The sequence below is a fragment of the Manacus candei genome, unplaced genomic scaffold (genome assembly GCF_025592945.1).
Source record: "Manacus candei isolate 608988 ecotype Guabito, Panama unplaced genomic scaffold, ASM2559294v1 h1tg000017l, whole genome shotgun sequence".
Taxonomy (NCBI): domain Eukaryota; kingdom Metazoa; phylum Chordata; class Aves; order Passeriformes; family Pipridae; genus Manacus; species Manacus candei.
Window position 1 is genome coordinate 19,010,485 of NW_026138065.1, and position 13,467 is coordinate 19,023,951.

At 39.8% G+C, this 13,467-nt stretch overlaps 1 long non-coding RNA gene across 1 annotated transcript in view; it reads right to left on the reverse strand.

The window, feature by feature from the left end:
• Nucleotides 1-13,467, reverse strand: part of LOC127469163 (uncharacterized) — a 96,232-nt gene that overhangs the window by 45,376 nt on the left and 37,389 nt on the right. Inside the window, exons 4-5 of the long non-coding RNA XR_007903875.1 lie at nucleotides 6,725-6,837; nucleotides 1,948-2,052 (exon numbers count right to left, since the gene is read on the reverse strand). This is a non-coding gene — a long non-coding RNA (uncharacterized LOC127469163). The remainder of the gene's footprint in view (nucleotides 1-1,947; nucleotides 2,053-6,724; nucleotides 6,838-13,467) is intronic.

Here is a 13,467-nt window from a genome sequence, read left to right on the forward strand (position 1 = left end):
TGAAAATGCATGGGCACTGCACTAGCCATTGCTGTGATCTCTTATGTCGAAATATATTGTTGTCAACAGTGCTTTAAGAGCTTGCCAAAGGAGCAATGGAGAGCACATCCTGGGAGGAAGAGTGTGTGGCATCCTATGAAATCACCTCTCAGAAGGTGACAATTAAACAACTCAACATTAGGGAGAGATAGGACTGGTCTGTCTGCTCAATGCAGGACAGGGCTGAAACTCTTTGCACTGAATCAGGTGACCCAGTCACTAAGCACAACCTGTCTATCACAATACCAAGATCCTCAGCTGAAAAATAGTCTATCCAAGTCCTTCTCAGCTGAAAGGTTGCTTCTGTTTATTATTAAACCAAGTTGATTTAAGACTCAGCTGAGGTAAAAAGCTTTGTTGTAATTACCCATGATTAATATCTTATTAGACTTCAGTAACCCAAAGAGGAGATGGATTTTGGCTATCCGTACACTAGAGAGGCAGCTTTCAGATTTTGACATAACATAACCCAAAATGCAGGGGGACAGCCCCACAGCAGATACATCCCTTGACGGTGTGAGTTCCTGCCTGGAAATTACAATATTCTTTCTCATGTTCTTTCTCTAAGCAACCAGCACACCCAAGCTCAATTTGGCTGTGTATGAAGCCAAGTTTAAAATTGCTCCTAATTGTTTTATGTGCATAGCACAGTTAAGTGAAAAGGAACTACTTCACAGTTCACATGCCAGCTTTACATATGCTCATAGACATTCAGGATACACGGATACACAGGTACACGAACACTGGATACACATTTAAAGCTCTGTGACAATGTGATAAAGCCATCTGTGAAAGCAAAAATTTGGGTTCTGTTGGCTCCTTGCTCTCAAGCGAAGCCTACAAAACATTCGCTTTCCCAGGCAACTATGAATAATGATACCAAAATCCATAAAATGAGCATTGTGAGAAATCCACAGCATACATCCTACTGTAGAAAGGAGATATTAATTTACATGGAAAAACAAAGAGTTTTATTGTCCTGCAAATATCATATGGAGCATGCTTAATTCTTTTTTTTTTTTTCAAGTGGTCATATCCTTTTTTGTTATTACAGTGCTTCAGAAAATCTCGAGGTCTAGGGAGAAGTTTAATGTTTGCTGTTCTGGGATCATTTGAAGCTATGCATTCAAAGAGGACAAAATCACTTTTAAGTCTGCCTGTAGGAAATCTATCTTGGCAACCAGACAACTAGAATTAGTTATTAAAGGCATGTCAAATGAATAAAGACACCTCTGTAAGGAAAACCGCAAAAGCATTTACTTTTTCTAATATGAATAGTGGACTAATACCAAATCAGCTTTCATTTTCCACTCTACCTTCACCTCCTAGACCAGAGGTCAGATCCAATAAAGACTAACGCAACTGAAAATCATTTTGGTTTGTTGCATCTATTACACAGCAGATGTATATTAAATAGCACTGCCTGGAAATGAAGAAAACTCACATAATCTGATGTGGCAATCTCCTTGTGGAACTGGTTCACTGCAAGGCAAAGAAGTCTGCGGTATTATTAAAAATAAGGAGAAAACGTGTGGGGGGGTTCCTCTTTCAGAAAAAAAAAAAAAACGGTAGAGCTTTCTAGTCCTGTAATGAAAAGTATGATACTAAGAAAAATACATTCAGGATCAGCTTCTTCCTTAAACTGGGCAAATCCCCTAGAATCACTTAGTCGACAAGGAAAGACAAAAATAAGCATTTTCATGATAGCCAGAATTTGAAGGAGTGGGAACAATTCCTGATTTTACCGAAGATTTCCTGTGTGATACCTTCTAAATTCCTTAGATCAAATGAGGAGACTGAGATTTTCATCTTTACTATGACTACATCAGAAAGCAGGACCTCTGTGCTGTTTGACTCTTTTGTCTATACCCACAGCTTTACTTGAAAATGTAAAATTTATGTACATACCTGTTGCTTCAAATCTTCCTTATCAGAATATGGTCAGATTCGTCCAAGGTCCAAAAGTGAGGGTTAAGATTCTTCTAGACTTTTGTGGTAATTGCTGGATAACATCTAATAAAGGAGCCAGAAAATCCATGAGTGAGCAAATTACTGTTCCAGTCTGATATTTGTTAAAAGAAGCAACTACAGATTGTGGTTTTGTCTTGATCCACTGAGGCAGGAATATTTATTTGGACCAAAGCAGCCATAAAAAACAGCTTTAGCTGTAGGTATAAAAAAAAAAAGGTAAATTTTGACATCAGGTAGCATATACACTTACTAAATTTGTCAGAATTGAGCACTATCAAAGGCCTTCTTTTTAAGAAAAATATACTACCTATACACAAAGTAATTAACCTGCTTAATCAGACACTGGGAAAATTAAACAAAAACACAGGAAAAGGAAATCTTGTAGATGGAAAAATACTTGTACCACTTGGATCACTTATAGAAGTTGCAGGTTAGCTATCAAACACTTGTTTAGAAGACTTTGGTAAAGGATAAGTTACAAATCTTACAAAAAATAAGCCCTTTTCCGTTCATGTAATTCAGTAGAACATAGCCCAAAGGAGTTCCTAGCCTGTGGTCTATGAATCAGACAGAAATTCTCCATACTTGCTAGGTACTAGTCATTTCTTCATCACTTCCCAGCAGAGAATTTCTCAAGCTTCTTCACTCTTTACCAAGTTCTAAAGCCAGCTGTCTTGTACGCTATTGTACCATTTGCACTGTCTCAGGAAGAAAACTTTTCATTCATACAACATACCAAGTGAAACACTGGAAAAAGACATTCCTGATTTCTCATAGCACATGTTGACTTTTCTTCACATTACACTCATAGCTTAGTTCCAAGGAATTTCTCTATCACTCAACCTAGATACAGCTAACAGAGTGAATCCAGCTGAAATGCCTCTTCAAGTTAACTGTTTGGAGCCAGACATAAGCACTTGGGGGGGGGGCATTCTCTTAGGCCTTTCCCATACCTGTCCATAAACAACCAGAAAACATCATAAAATCATCCAGTTTGACTTCCGTGCTCTCTAAAGCAGGTATAGTGCAGCAAATAAAATTAATCCACTGCTTTGATATTGGCATCCATCACATTCGGTTGTACAATGTTTCCAGTGTCAGTTTGAGAAGGCCAAGAAATGGAGGAGCCCCCACTTTTTTGGTACTTTGTTAACTATGATTTTTGCAACAATAATCATAAGTCCTGAAGAGGCAGACTGATAATTGCCCAGCATGCACCTTCACCTCTGCATTTCCTGGTATTGATCACATTACCTTGATGTAAAATCTGAGCTCTAGAGGCAGAACCTCAGATGTTGTCCACATCCCGAAAAGGCAAAAAGCTCCATTTATGAATCTTAGTGCTTTGATAATACAGTGTTCACTGTAAAAAGGATTCAGCACTTACTGCAGCTCCTAGGCTGTCAGCAAGGACAGGATATATTTGTTTATGCCCTCTCGGATGTATATGGAGATACACTTTAGTGCTAATCACCACAGTATATCAAAACAGCCCACTGTTCTTACATAGTCCCTCTTTGACTTGGATTTGGGGGAAAAGACCCCAGTATCTCGGCATATTTAGGTTCAAGATGAGTTCCTTCCTAGAATTCCATAGAGGCTATTTTGTGTCATGAAATACGAAGATTTAAACCTTCTCTATCATCAGTTTGAATATGCCTTTATGCATATGAATTTTGAAAATTAACCTCATAAAGCTTTTTATCTGTTTTGATATCTTTGTAGCACACAAATTTCAGCTGAAACATGGGTATGTAAATAAATATTATGTCCTTGGTGACTTTTTTCATGGCCTTCATTGCATATTTATTTGCAAAACACAGATTTGGCCCTTGATATTTCTGAAACACTTTGTCATAACAGTGAAGGTCTTTTTTGCTTTGAAGGTACACACAAACAAAACCTGCTGCATGCTGGCAACCCACAGTGCTATTTTGACTTCAAAGCAGTCTCTTTGCAAGAGATGTGGTAGTTGTGCTCACAGGGAGAAAACTACTTATACTAAGGAAAGAGATATCCCATTTAAGGAAACCTGAAGGAAGTATGTTTACTGAGTGGAAAAAAAATAATCTAACTTCACTTGTGAAAATTAGTGAGAGTAGTGCTCTGCTCCATAACCCTACTCTGTGTACAGTGATCTCTTCATGCAATGGCCATAGTACAAGGCTTCAAAGGAGTAGATGCAAAATCATTGTGATGCCAGCGTGCTGCTTATCGCATACTTATTTTTTCTGTCAAACTTGATTCATAGCCAACGAGATATATCACATGAGATCAGGCAAGGAAAGAAGGCTCCAAGCATTTCCCCTTTTAACTTTTCATAGGGCACAGGACAAGCAATGACACTCTTTCAACAGATTACACCAAACTTGCATGTTATTACAACTCCACCACTGAGCATATGCTTAATTTCCTGTGCATCCACAACATACCAGGGTCTAACAGGGCCGAGCAATACAGCCTGCAGTATTTTCTCACATACCAAGACAATAAGGAACCACGTAAGTTATCCAACAGATGTCTGCTGCTAAGATATGTTTTTAATCACAGAAGGACAAATCTAATAAACTGAGAATTTTTATTATGCATTTCAAGTTGTTGTCTCTGGTGCCTACCACGGCATTGCATATCTGCTGGGTTTTTACTCCACAAGAGTAAATTAGGAAAGAGACTAAATGAATACATCCAGAAGTCACTGCTATTCCCCTCATTAGTATTTAGTGGGTTTAGAAACAGGATAAAATAAAATTCTTGTGAAAGAGCATACATATGTCATATTGGATTAATAAAATTAATTTCCTAGACTTCTAAATCTCCTTAACTTTCATTGATGTGCCTCTTTCTAGCAAGCTTAAACATTTTTTTGGTTACAAGCTGACACGATGAAAATGAATTCATGTTTGAATTTTAGACTACCCTGGTTCTAGTTTGTTTGTCAAAATAAAAGTAAATAGTGCTAGGAAGAGAAATATGTGCTTGAAGCAACTTGTTCATAGCATTATTGATTGAACGTGATACCTCGGATAAGGCAGTATGTAAAGAACAAAAACTTGGCTTTTAGTCATAAATACAAAACTGTATTCTACATCATAATCCGCCAGATACATTTGTAAGTACAAAAGTGTATCACTGGGGAAAGAAATCACAGTATCATGCATCATCAGAGCAATATAAGACTACTTAGGTACAAAAGTGCATCATCAGGGAAAGAAATTGTCACATTACGCATCATCAGAGCAATAAGAGAGAACGTATACTCAGGTTTTACTCTGCAGTTCAAAAGGAGGGGTCTTTAATGAGATTTAACAAGGAAGTCTTTGTACTTTTAAAACTAAGGAATTATTTCTATTATTCTCATCTCACTTTCTTCTCACTTTTACTTAATACGTGAACATTTTCTTAGCATAAAATACCGGAATTCTTCCAAACACAAACGTGGTCATATTTCATACTTGCCACCTCTTGTCACTGCCACTGGAAAAGACAAACTGTCTCTGCTAATCTGTTAACTGGAAAAGAAGCTGATAGTGGTTACATGAGGATAGCACTGACATCAGTGTGATACTCAAGGATTTTATATGCAGGGGTTTTTTCTCACATTTTTAGTCATAAATTATAACTGCAAGAGGGTGGGACTGTTAGTTAATAGATTCTGTCTATTAAACTTTATTTTTAAACATTTTAGGCTCTGCACAATCTCTATGCAGAAGACCAAAAGCAAACAGTAGAAATAAGTGCTACTGACCACAGAAGTCCCACAGAAGCAAAATATCCACAGATTTTTAACATTATTTATAATCAGCCTTGCACTTGGGTCACACATAGTATATTTCAGGAACTGTGATTCTAGTTATGTTCAGCACACATTTAACAAAAAAATAGGTTATGCAAACAGAAATCATTATATTTCCATCATTTGTAAGTTAGTTTTGTATATAGAATGATGGATTTCTGTACCCATTGCCCTCTTATGGCTAAAAGGAATTCTATGCTACTGCTGCTTTACTTTCAAAGCAATATTGAAATACTGAAGGGCCCGTAATGGTAGCAGAGCATCATAAGAATTAAATTTTCCAATGTGTGGGTACTCCTAGTCTGGTAATTTACTACAAATGCTCCACAAAGTGACAGGAATTTTTATTAAACAGGTTCCATGATGCTACTGAAACTGTCACAAATTTCAGACTTTTCACAGACTACCACAATTCCCAAAAAGCCTTTGGAATCCTCAAAAAAGGCTAAAATTTCCACTGCATGTTATGGTCTCCTTTATATTTTTGTATTTGTAAGGCTTTTTCTTCACTGAGTATTTTAATTTGGCCCTGGACCAACTGAAACAGCTCTACACTTTCATAACAAAAACAACAACAACAACAAAACAAAACAAAACAAAAAGCAAACAAACCAAAAAAAAAAAAAAAAAAGAAAAAGAAAGCACAGTTATTTTGCATTTCAGTTCTGTACTTCCCTGGTAGTGCACCAACTCTGGAACTCCTTGAGGCTGCAGGGGCAGTGGAGGAAAGATGACTGCTTCAATTCAAACCATGTGACAGTATATAGCTGCACTGGTGCCTGTTGTTCTGTTCAACAGCCTGATTTCAGAAGATTGTTTGAAGAAGTAATGCAATCCATTTGCTCAGTTTCTAAATAACAAGAACTGACAGCCCAGCACTGCAATAGCTGTACATAACTCTGGTGATGAAGCTTTACTCACAGCAATGCTATCATAGGGGAGGTGGCAGTGAACCTTGTTTTTCAGTAGCTCCATGCTTTTGAATTGTTTTTCTTCCCTTGAATGTGTTCCTTCCTCAGGAAAATGTGAGTAGCCTGCCAAAAATACAACAGAACGTGAATATTACGAGTGCAGACCAACACTGCTGGCAAAGCCATGACAGCCATGTGTGGTATCTGAAAGCCACCAGAGCTGTTTTAACAGGTGAACTGAAGGGATGAGAGCCATGCTTCAGCACTTAGATTACAGTGCACTACCTGTTTACATGCTCCTATTTTTCTTTCCCATGCTCAGTTTCTTGCACTGTAAAACCAAGGGAGCAGATATAAATTTGAGCAGGAACATGAAACAGAGTTAAAAGGAGGTAAAGACCTGCAGCTTAAGAGACATGAAGGGACAGTGCCCTCTAATTTGGCAGACCCTGAGCTTTTTGCAAGACCAGCCAGGCACCAAGCCAGGACTCAGCATGCACATACGGGTCATCAGCTAAGACCAGACCTGATACTGGTGCACAGCAGTAAGAGCAGATCAAAGGGAACAGGGGAAGCTTTTGTGTACAACTCCTCTTGCTAGCCAGGAAAAACTACAAAAGATAAGGATTTGCCTTCCTTTCCAGTGGTGACAGAATTTGGGGAACCTCTCCAGAAGTTTCTCCTTAATATTGTGTGTTTATTTTCTCCTGTTATAGGACTTTATTTGAAAAAGATCTATTTCCTAACTTGGCAGTGTGCTACTTTACAGCCTACACTCATCCAAAGGAGCTTTTGTTGAAGTAATATTATTGTATGAGAAATCACAAATGTTGCTAAGAAATAATGGTCTGGGGAGGAACAGTGAATTAATTCTGAGAAATTAAAAGCATTTGAGAGGATTATGTAGTAGCACATTCTGTCTTTGACATTTGCCATCTATCATTTCATTAGACACTGTAAAACACAGAACTGCACTGTCCTGTCACAGTTTATTTTTCCTGTTTTACTGAACTGCAATATTTCTACTGTTTCTATATAGTACTTTAGATTATGCAGTCATATTTTTCTAAAAATACTTTTTGCTATCCAAATAATTTAGATAAACTGCAATAACACCAGCAATCCCTAAATGTTTCCAGAGGACAGTCTCACACAGTGAATACTTCTCACTGTTTAAGAAACAAGGTCACTTGTCTTGATTCAATTAGACATTCCTTATCATCCTCCAACCCAGGTTTATTGGTTGCCATCTGCCCACCACAACAGTTCATCTGCCACATCACCACTTACTAGTCTCACAAACTAATTCAGTACTTCGTGGCTGCTCCCTGTTACCATCTTTCCCTTCACCCTGCATGTGACAATGTGCCTCAAATGTGTGCCTCAAACTATGCAGGGGCCAGCCAGCCCTGTTGTCCATGCAGTGAAAGTGCTACTTTGTGATCAAAAGGCAGGTCTGTAAATGGCCTGCAGACAACAGAGTGGACATTAGGCACCTGTGACACATCCTACAGATATAGGTACTCATGCAAAACCAACTTTGTTCAAACCCATAGGCAAACTGATTTTCCCTGACAAATCCTGTTTCCTTTGAAATTATTGTCTTGATAGGATCAAGAACCTCAATATGTATAAATACCTGTAGGGAGGACACAAACGAGATGAAGTCAGGCTTTTCCAGTGGTGCTCAGTTAAGGACAGGAGGCTGTGAACACAAACTGAAACACTATAGGTTCCCTTTGAACATCAGGACACACTTGTACTGTGAGCATGACAGGGCACCGGCACAGGTTGCCAAGAGAGGTTGTGGAGTCTCCCTCACTGGAGATGATCAGAAGCTTTCTGGACGTGGTCCTGGGCAACTGGCTCTGGGTGGTTCTGCTTGAGTAGGGAAACTGAACCAGATGACTCCCACAGGTCCCTTGCAGCCTCAACCTTTCTGTGAATCCGCGACCAAAAATTGAAGTTTCTGAAATTTAAGCCCATTCTTAAATCCACCCAAAACACATATAAACTTTACAAATAATATGTGCACAATCACGATGCCAGTCATAGAATCATAGAATCAGCTGGGCTGGAAGAGACCTCTGAGATCATCAGGTTCAACCCTTGATCCATTACTGCCATGGTTACCAGACCATGGCACTAAGTGCCACATCCAGTCTCATCTTAAAAGCCTCCAGGGACAGAGAATCCACCACCTCCCTGGGCAGCCCATTCTAATGTCTGATTACCCTCTCTGTAAAGAATTTTTTCCTAATATCTAACCTAAACCTCCCCTGGCAGAGCTTAAGACCACACCCTCTTGTCTTACTGATAGCTGCCTGGGAGAAGAGACCAACCCCCACCTGGCTGCAACCTCCTTTGTAGAGAGTGATGATGTCTCCCCTGAGCATCCTCTTTTCCAGGCTGAACAACCCCAGCTCCCTCAGCCTCTCCTCATAGGACTTGTGCTCAAGTCCCTTCACCAGCTTTGTTGCTCTTCTCTGGACCTGCTCCAGCACCTCAATATCCTTCCTGAACTGAGGGGCCCAGAACTGGACACAGTTCTCCAGGTGTGGCCTCACCAGTGCTGAGTACAGGGGAAGAATCACTTCCCTGGACTTGTTGGCCACACTGTTGCTGATCCAGGCCAGGATGCCATTTGCGTTCTTGGCCACCTGGGCACACTGCTGGTTCATGTTCAGCTTCCTGTCAATCAGCACTCCCAGGTACCTTTCTGCCTGGCTGCTCTCCAGCCATTCTGTGTCCAGCCTGTAGCACTGCATGGGGTTGTTGTGGCCAAAGTGCTTCAAGGAGGAAGTCTTGAATGCACAGGAGCAGGCTGTCCCAGTCTACTGAAAGACAAGCTGGTGGGGAAGACGACCCGTCTGGCTGAACAGGGAGATTTTGAAGGAAATTAGGGTAAAAAAGAGAGCCTACCAATTATAGAAAAAAGGGCTGGAAGTTTAGGAATATGGTTAGGTCATGCAGAAAGAAAATCAGGGAGATGAAGGCACAACTTGAACTTAATCTTGCCATTTCTGTGAAGGATAACAAAAAGTCCTTCTACAGATACATCAATAGCAAAAGGAAGGGCAAGGAAAACCTCCATCCCTCCTGGACCCCTTTGTTTTCAAGGGCTGTTTCTCAAGGTACACTGAATTAGTCTTCTGAACAGGTTGAAATCTGCCCTCCAGAAGTCCAGCGTAGAGGTTTTATTGATGGCCCTCCTTGCATCCCTGAGCATTGAAAACTATTATTTCGTGGTCACAGTGCCCCAGACAGCCTCCCACCACCACATCTCCCACCAGCCCTCTCTGTTTGAGAACAGAAGGTCTAGCGGGGCCCCATCCCTGGTAGGCTCATTTACCAGCTGGAGCAGGAAATTATCCTCTATACACTCTAGGAATCTCCTAGACTGCCTCTGCTCTGCTGTGTGGAGTTCCCAGCAGACATCCGGCAGGCTAAAGTCACCCACAAGAACAAGGGCTGGCGATTTGGAGACATCTGCCAGCTGCTTGTAGAATAATTCATCACCTTCATCATCCTGGTTGGGTGTTCCTTAACAGAAGGCCTTCCACCAGGAAGGCCTTGTTGGCTTTCCCCCTGATTTTGATCCACAGGCACTCAACCTTATTGTTATTGACTTCAAGTTCTACAGAGTCAAGAGACTCTCTAACACATAGAGCTACCCCTCCATCTCTCCTACCTTGCCTGTCCCTTCTGAAGAGCTTCTAGCCATCCAAGGCAGCACTCCAGTCATGTGAGTCATCCCACCACGTTTCCATGATGGCAACTACATCATAGCTTTCCTGCTGCACGATGGCTTCCAGCTCCTCTTGTTTGTTACCCATGCTGTGTGCATTGGTGTACAGGTGTTTCAGCTGGGCTGCTGATTTCACTCTTAACTCGGGTTTCCCCCCCTTAGGCTCCTCTCTGGAGAGCCTGGTTTCAATCCCTTCCCCCTTCAAACCTAGTTTAAAGCCCTCCTCCTAGTTTAAAGTCTGCCCAGTGATTGCCTAGGTAAAACAAGAGTGAGACAAATTACTACATCCCAAAATAAATTCTGCTTTTACAGGAGCACATAAGAAAAGGTAGAAACAACTCCCTATTAAAGCTCCTGAGGCTTAGTTCAAGTGCCCAGTTCACTCATGATATTGCAGACAGACATAAATTATCTCTCTCTGCTCTCAAGTGAGTGGAGAGCCACAGAGGTTATTCACACTGAGGCTTTGCTTTCGTTATAGAGCAAAGGTCTGTGTTTTACTGTGGAGTGTACCCATCAGCTCAGTGACATTTTGCTGCTAGGAAAATCACAAGGAGGAGGTGCCATATGGGGCTTACCTAGCTGGCAGTAAAAATTCCAATTATGTTGTCTCCATTCAGATTCAGTGAAGATAACTAAGATGCAGTGGCCAATAATTATTCGTGGGGTGTTTTTTAAATGGTATGGGGCAAATTTGTATCCTGTTGTAGGATAGCTAGATAACAAGACAGTAAAGGCTGCTGTGAAAATAAGCTGAGAAATGAACCTTTTGCCAAACCCAGGCCATGACATCCTTATAAATTAGTATCATTACCTTTGAGACTTTTTTTGGCCTTCCATGACTTTCTGAGCAAGGGAGATCATACACCTATGTCTTCTCCTATGGCATGTACTACAAGAGAAAAAAGTCTGGAATTACTTACACTTACTGGTTCCCCATCAGTGATGCTGATGTTGAAAGACCCAGGTATGCTTTGTTTACATGTACTTTCTGCAAAAAGTCTCACCTTAGCAAGATATACTAATGAAGCTATTGTTTTCAAAACAGTTGCTTTGAACAACTTAGAATTTCCAGAGTTTGAAAAATAGATTAAATACTATGAATCTAATTACTACTGTAGCTCAGACTAGGAGAACCTCATTACATCCACAGTTACTAATAATTGACACTAGTATAAGAGGAAAGACTAGTTTCTATCCATAATTTGAAAATGTCTCTCTTGCTGGGAAACATCAGAAAGCTGATCTAAAAGATAGAATTTTTCTTTTTAAATCCAGACCAGTCCCATGAAAAGATTTATACACATTTGTCACACTATCACTTTGATGGAGCAATTCAGACATTGCAACAGTAATGTTTTTTGACCTTTTAATCAATTCCATTTTGCAAGTACTCCATCTGAGAACCACAAAGGGTATTTACAGGACCCATTCTCTGAAGTCAATGGAAACTTTCTGTCAAATAACCATCTGCAGAGAGAGACAAAACACATAATGACAGGATAAGTTTGTGGAGAATCTGAATGTATTGAAAAAATAAATCTGGACCTGAAAGCAGATGAATTAGAACAAAGGGACACAAGAAAAATGTAAGGCAGCAATTAGGGTTAGCAAATTAAAAATTCTGAGGAATTTAATCAAACAGGACAGTCTAATCAATGAAAAGCATGCCACTTGCTCTCTGGGTAATTGCATCTCCCTCCCTTTTTTGTGGTGGTAGTAACAGCCTGTATTTAAGATAATTGCATTCCTATATAACTCAGAAGTCTAGGACTACCATCATTTTCATATTTCTCACATGGGACTTCATGCTCATTCCCTTGGAGTCAATGGCAGCTGACAGTGATTTCAGCGGAAGCAGGAAGAGCAGTGATGATGGGCAAGGGACAAGTGGACTTCCAGCACAAACAGCTCCATGATCTTTTCTATTATTGCCTTTCCCTAGAAGAAAGATGATGACAGAGACAACCTGAGTACTTCTCTGTGGTGGTGTGTACTCAGACACTATGCACATAGATCTCCTGTGCACCACTCTCTACCTCAATCTGGTGTGACTATGTCACTTCCTCAAAAGTGGTGAGTAGACAAGAACTAATTATAAATCATAAAGACAATTTGGACAGAAACATGCAAATCCACTCATTAAAAAACCACATCAGTAACTGTTATTAGCCAGTTCTCTATCTCTAGTGCTTTTATCCAAAGAGATGGATTAATCCCTTAGAGATGCCTCTAATCTCACATCTGAACCTGTATTTAGAAGTGTGATTTTAAATCAAGTTATTTAGTATAATCTAACCAAAACTTAAATGCAAAAATAATAATTTTATTTTGTATACACTTACAGTTCCCAGTACTACAACCTTTAGAGGAAGACACATTTATGTTTGGTAAATACATGTTACGCACTTATTTGTTTTCTCATGCTAATAAATTATGCTAGTTTGAGCATTTCCATTAGTGACACAATCACATCACTCAAGAAGGACCTAGATCAGTGCAAGAGTAGTATTTTGCGCAGTCTTTAGGATTTTAGGTTGAGTATTTATAAAGAGTTGGACTTGTTATAAACCCCAGCACACACACACAGTCCTGAGTATATTGGGCTAGTTTTGCTCTACAACAACATCAAAATCTCCATGCCTTTGATCAAACAGTCCAACTGACAATCAAGTACTAATAACAGGGATACTGCTTGGACTTACCATATTTTCCTGGCTAGCAGACTAATGCCATTTTCCTGATGGAAGATTATAGAGATTTAATGAAAGCTACCATGTTTTAATAATGCACTTATTTAGGAGAAAAGCTGCTTTGGAAAAGGACAGTCAGTCTAAATGCCAGTCCATGTCTGAGACCTTCATAAAGTTCTTTTGTACTTAATACTTGTGGCCAAAACAACAATCAAGCCTTTGTTAATAATGTCCCTGCAACAGAAGAATGGCAGTGAAACTGTAGAAGTTAACTCTTTCATTCTATATCCTATTATTAATTCCGAATTCAAG